A 7,500-nucleotide genomic window follows, 5' to 3' on the forward strand; every position below is an offset into this window, starting at 1 on the left:
TTCAGGAGTTCTCTAGATTACTGAAAATGGAAGAAGGTTCTGCCTCAGTTATGTCCATGGATGTGGTCGTGGTCATGGCTTTTCCGATTTCCAGCCTTCCAGCTCAGCTGGAAATCAAATCTTCAGCTACAAGTCTCGATAAGTCTGAGAGCCAATATGGCTCCCAAGAGTGATTTAGGGAGAGGAAGGAGCTGGTGTGAAAAAGCTCCAAGATTAGCTCTATTTTTCTCTCTCTCTAATTCTCTCTTCTCTCTTCTTTCTTCTCTCATTCTTCTGGATTTATGAAATATGTGTCTACAACTGTGCCTCTGTTTTCTCTCTCTGGATTTTATGAAACATCTCTATATACAAAGTGCCTTTCTCTCTCTCTTCTCTCTAGGTCTCTCAGTTCTCTCTCTCTCTCTCTCTCTCTCTTTATGATTTTAGTAACTGCAGGGCATGCAACCAGTGTTTCCACGTTTATTTGAAACTCTCAACTTTAGAAACATCGTTGTTTGAAAATTGTCTATATTCATTATTTATATAAAAGTTTATGTAAACATTCGTCAAAGGAGTCTTTTACAACACATAATGAACAAATAGACAAGATAAAAATAATTTGTGACAGTCAGTTCAGCAGATTTTTTAAAAAGTTAAATGTTTCATTGATTATGACAATTTTGAAGTTTTGTTTTCCAACTCAAAGTGATGTTAGTTTTCAAACAGACAATGCAAAGGGTGAGAGAGAGAGAGAGAGAGAGAGAGAGAGAGAGAGAGAGAGAGAGAGAGAGAGAGAGAGAGAGAGAAAAGACCATTTCCAAATTGTCTACTCCTTTCTTTTTAATCTTCTCCCACTAACTGGAAAACCTAATATTGGACAGTCTGCCTAAAACGTAAACATTTTATGTAATTTTAGGTTTAAGAGGAAAAGTGAGGTTGTCTTAGCTATTTTTATTTATTTATTTATTTTTTGCGGTCGTTACTTATTACTTTGGGAAACACTTACAATTTATGACAGTTGTTTATTATGCATTGGAGTATATGCCACAGATTTGTCATTATTCGCTTCTGAAACTTGACTTTCTGAGAGAACGCAGCTTTACCTCCTGTTGAGAGAATAGGTTTAGGGTGTTTTTATTTTTCCATAATGAAAGAGACAATGTCTATTCATTCATCTAAGATGATATGTATATATATGTATATATATATATATATATATATATATATATATATATATATATATATATATATATATATATATATATATATATATATATATATATATATATATATATATACATACATTTTTACACACACACACATCAACATATATATATAAATATATATATATATATATATATATATATATATATATATATATATATATATATATATATATATATATATATATATATATATATATCGATAATTGGGTCTTATTTGAAATTTTTTTATAAATGTCTTAATTTTGCCAAGACCATAAGAACCTTTTTATTATACAGCTTTATTTTATTTAATTCATCATCAGGCTGAAAAAATGACAGGGATGAGAATCAGTGAAATTACAATTAAATAAATTGTCATGATAAATCTTCAGCAAAAGTCCTAATCATTTACATGAAAAACGAACAGTTATTTACAAACTCAAAGGGTGAGAGAAAATAACGAAAATTAAAAACGAACACAAACATAAACATATAAAAATAGAGGTGAAATGTAAACAAACTACCACTCACAAAAGTAAAATATTTAATGACCCAATTTATTTACCTATATGAAATTACACGATAGTTTTGATTACCAGACGATTTTTTTTCAATTCCGGTTTCATCTTTTTAATAAACTGTTTATTAAAAGATGAAACCGGAATTGAACAACAACTCGTCTTTCAATTTGAACAAGAACTCGTCTGGTATTCAACTTGCTATTTATTTTATTTCATAGTTACACAATTTGGTCGTTAAATATTTTACTTTGCTGACTGGTATTTTGTTTACATTTCTTATTTTATATTTTTATGTTTTTGTTCGTTTTTAATTTTCGTTATTTTTTTATCTGCTTATTAGTTTGTAATTACTGTTCGTTTTATATATTTGGTTAGTATTTTTGCTGAAGATTTATTATGACAATTCATTTTATTGCAACTTCATTGATTCTCATCCTTGTTTAATTTTCAGCCTGATGATGAGGTTTCATACCTCGAAGGCTCATATAATAAAGAAGGTTGTTTCCTGGTCTTGGCAATATTATTCATCATTTATATTTATATATATATATATATATATATATATATATATATATATATATATATATATATATATATATATATATATATATATATATTTATAATGTGTGTGTGTGTGTGTGTGTATGTATGTATGTATAGGGTATATATATATATATATATATATATATATATATATATATATATATTGTAGTGGTGGTTCTCACTTTTTATACTTTCCTTCCTGAATCAAAGAGCAATCCCTGTTCTGAAAATTTCCACCAGATTAGTCATTTTACGAATATACGGGAGTCTCATTCATTTAGCCCGTCAAATTAAACATACGCACTTATATTGACCTCACATTACTTCTGTAAGAATTTTGCTGTATACCCCTTTTGGCAATGCATTCCAATGAGGCCTGAGAGCAGACAGAGTAAGAACGAATGAAAGGTTTGAGATCAGTAGTTGATCGTCATCCAAAGGTCCTTACGAGTCTTCAAAAAAACTTAATTTGGTGGAAATCCTTAAACAAAAGATCTTTCTCGGAAAAAGTGAATGAAATTACCATTAGATCACGTGACATTTGTGAGTATTTCTCCTGTGATTATTTTAATTACTCTGATCGAATTATATCTGCTTTGTCATTAGAGTTCCCAAAGGTTAATTACTCTTATCAGAGGGAGTGGCATTCGTAATCACATTAATGATATGCAAACTGTATTTAATGGCAGTTTTTTACCTGGGACGCTGAGTCGTAATGAGAGAATATTTTCTGTTATGTTATTCATTTGGGTCAGGGGAATCTCTGGTTGAAATAGAGAGGTTGGAATAGGAAATATTGGAGTTTGTAATTAGCCAGTTGGAAATTTCAAATGATCCACATCAATACTTGGGTAGGGAAATGTACAAGAAACATTACTATAAATGATTTCATTGAAATGGTATAGTATATCTCTCTATGGGAGTCATTCAGTGGAAAATTCATATCTCATTGTATGTTGTAGTTTGTGAAACATTATTTTGGATTGTATTATAATTACGAATTCTTTTTACTCTACCTCCTTTCATATTCTCTTTCTTCCATCTTACTTTCCTCAACCGTTCCAAACAATTGTTTAATAGTGCAACTGCTTTGAGGTTTTCCTCCTGTTTTTTTAACCTTTCAAACCTTTTACTCTCAATTTTTCCTTTCAGCGCTGAATGACGTCATCATAGGTCCCAGATTTGGAATTTGGCTTAAATTTATATTATGTTCTTTTCTTTATAATTATGAAGCCTGATCTACTACGTAAATGCAAACTGAATAATTAAGGATAATTCATTATCTTGTAGTAGTCACTATGTCTCTTCCCCTTTCAGTCCCAGGGCATTCGATTATGCAAATGAGGTCATTTGATCCTTTCCGCACTGGGTGTTTGTTCCTGAGGCATTTAAAGAGCTTTTAGTGGTATGAAGAGTCTTTTAAATATTTACCTTTAGCTGTTAGGGAACCGTTTGCTTATTTTATCTCTTAGGTTAGAACTGAGTATACATTGCATGAGTGACTGCATATGAATCATAATTAATATTTATGGTCAGTCGAGAATATTTATTGCAAAGGAGAATAGTGACGAAGCTTTACGTAATAATTTTGTTTTGCTTTATCAAAGATACTCAAAATTCTGATGAATTTATATATGAACGATTTTAATCGATTGAAGTGATAAAATTATGTTGCAAAGGTGGAGCTGAAATCATGGTTGACTGATTTCAGGTTGTTTCTTTGTTTCTTCCCCCATTTAAACAGAACATTGACAGATAGTAGACTTACCAAGTGAAATTACATCACTGTGTTCTAAATCTGTTTTAGATCTAATGTATTAATTAATTAATTTATTTATTTACTTCTTCATCTTTGCAACTGGTTATAATTTGGTTAGGTTGGCTCTGAGTTTAGTCAAGAACCTAATTTAAATGATCGTGGGTTTCTTAGGGACATCTGAAGTTAGCACCTGTTAAAAGATATCTCAAACGCCGATTTAAAATGCTGATGAAAAAATGTATATATATATATTATATATATATATATATATATTATATATATATATATATATATATATATATATATATATATATATATATATATATATATATATACATACATAAGTATATATACATATGTATGTATGTATATATGTATAAATGTTAACAGCTTTTATAAAGATATCTAATTATATTTCAGTTCGTGTATCTTATTCCTGGTAAACGGACACTGATTAGCGATCCAAAACACTAGATGGTAACATTATCGAAGGAAAAATATATTTTTACCTTTCCAAAATATCCAAGACTCTATAGTTTAAATTTTCCTCAAAACCTTGACTATTTGGAAAGTTGTTTTATCATATGCAAATTGCATATGATATTGCAAGATTATGAGATTTTACAATCATATTTCTGATTACAGACCAAAACTTTAGCTTATAACAAGTTTGAAGGAAAATATAATTTGACCTTGCAAAAATATCCTGGCTAAAGTTTTTGATTTTCTCAAAATCTGGGCTGCTTGGAATGATGCTCTGTCATATGCATTTTTGCGATAGGTAAACCTGGAGGCATCACAGGCAAGCTCAGGATGCTGATAAGATCATCTTCCAGGAATTCCGTGTTTAGTGAAGCCGTTCCTCTGGGCCCAAACTCTTTCTGCGATTTTATTTGTGGGGTTTTCATTGGTGAAATATATTTTTAATTCACCGTGAATCTTCTGTGATATTTTTTTGTGATAAGTAATTTCAATGTTAATTTAATGCATAGCGTAATTTTATTACATTCATATATATATATATATATATATATATATATATATATATATATATATATATATATATATATATATATATATATATATATTTATATATATGTGTGTGTGTGTGTGTGTGTGTTTATGTATGTATGTATGTGTGTGTAAACACACACATACGTACATAAGTGTATATACATATGTATGTATGTATATATGTATAAATGTTATCAGCTTTTATAAAGATATCTAATTATACTTCAGTTCGTGTATCTTATTTCTGGTGAACGGACACTGTCCTGCCTTATCAACACAACTCTTACATACAGAAGAAAACAAAACTCAGCTTCTATAACCTACTTATTTGCACATCAGCATCGAAACGACAAAGTTATTTCCCCTGAGAGAATAAAAATCAAAAAGTTTGCAGAACTGAAACATTTCCCCCGGGGCAGTCAGTCTCTCGGCCGTCAGTCAAAGGGAAGACAGGTCATCTGAATATCGAGTCCGGAAGACTGAGCGATATTTACTGAGCCTCCTCAGCTGTTTCGGAAGAAGTAGTTCTGTATCAGAGTGACTAAACTTTCAAAGGAAATAAAGACTAGAGGGAAATCAGTTTTAGAGGAATAAGAGATACGCTAAAAATGTCATTTGTCGAAGTTAGTAGGAGATTAGGTCAAATTAACCTTACGATTTTCCGTAAACAGTGATGAGACAGAGTTTGTTTAGACAGAAAAAAATACGTTTAGAAAGGAAGTGGAATGGTAATTCTGGACACCTTAAAACTGATCGATGTCTGAACCATAATCTGAGAACTCTCTCTCTCTCTGTTGCTTTGCTCACGAATATGGAAATGACTTAATTCTTCTTCTCACATTCTGGGATATGTGTCTCTGAGAGAGAGAGAGAGAGAGAGAGAGAGAGAGAGAGAGAGAGAGAGAGAGAGAGAGAGAGAGAGTAAAGACAAAAGTTGCAATGTAGATACAATGACGAACGGTTATAACAATAATCTAACTGTTTCATATTATTTATTATTAGTTTTTATTATTTATAATATGATTAATAATCTTGTGCTTTTTTTCTTTTGCATTTTCAGGAACTCAGCACTGCCTCGGTTTTGGTGAGTGTTAATACAATATGATTTTCGTATTTTAGAGAAGCAAACTTTTTTATTTCTCTTATTAGTTTGTTTTGTCTGTAGTTTATTTTCAATTTTTTTCACTGTTTGTTGTCCTTTATTCTTTAAAACTTCTCACAGTTATCTCAGGATTTCCTTATGTTGTGGTTTTGTTTCCTGTTGTTGACTGCACGTGTATTTTTATTTTCAATTAATTTTTATCGTTACTATTATCAATATTATTATTATATCTTTATAATTATGAAATATCGTATTAGATTTTATTTGTGTCTGTGTTGATTTTTCTATGTTGATTTCACTGCAGACCATTACAAACATGCTGATATCCATTAAACAAATATTTATGAAGTACAAAAAGAAAAATTTTTATTCATTATTGAGCCATTCATTTTTCATATTTTTTCACTCATCTTCACTCTTATCACTCACTAGTGGCATAAATATTTTCTTGAACAATTGATTTCTTATACTTCATAGGGGGTTTGAATCTGTCATCAAAATATTAAATTTTCACCAGTGTTCATTTTTATAACATTATCACGTTTCCTTTAAGATTAGTTTTTTCTTTGGCAAGATAATCCATAAAACATGTTTTACATTTTCATCGGTTTTCATTTTCATGACATTATTAGGAATCATAAAAATTTAATCTTTTTTTTATCTGGTAAAATAATCCAAAAAGTATGTTTACAATTCATTCAAAGTTTGAAAATCCATATCTCATTTCAATATGAGAATACGCCTTCTCTCCATTTACAAGAGAAGCAAAAAGTATGTTTGTAATCTAAGGTTCCTGATGTGAGCTCTAGAAAAATGAATGTATTTCCTTTAAAAATGAAACGGTGCTTTTTGAAGTTTGAAAATTTATGAGCGCCCTTTGCCGAACACCTTTTGATGTAAACGACACTTGTTGCTCGGTTATGATATATATATATATATATATATATATATATATATATATATATATATATATATATATATATATATATATTAAGATGCAAATGTTATTTAATATCTAATTTGCTCTATATCCGGAAATAATATATTTTCATATATATTGCCTGAAGGGGAATCTTTTAGTTGTTAATAAGTTCGTCGTCTCGTGGGCTCGAACCACGGAAGACAAGAACTCAGGACTACAGTGATGAGCATTGAACCACATGGCCATCAAGGGAGGTATAAGTTGATACCGACTCCACCTACAAATCTTTGTCGAACTCAGGTATTTGTAATTAGAATCGATATCAACTTACCTCTACATGTCAACCGTGTAGCGCGTTTGTGGCAAGCAGCCATATTATGAATGAAATTTATCACATCACCGTGATTCATGTACATGCACTAAGCTACAAATGTCCTTTAATATCCAATTCGCTC

The sequence above is a fragment of the Macrobrachium rosenbergii genome, chromosome 15, assembly GCF_040412425.1.
Source record: "Macrobrachium rosenbergii isolate ZJJX-2024 chromosome 15, ASM4041242v1, whole genome shotgun sequence".
Lineage (NCBI taxonomy): Eukaryota > Metazoa > Arthropoda > Malacostraca > Decapoda > Palaemonidae > Macrobrachium > Macrobrachium rosenbergii.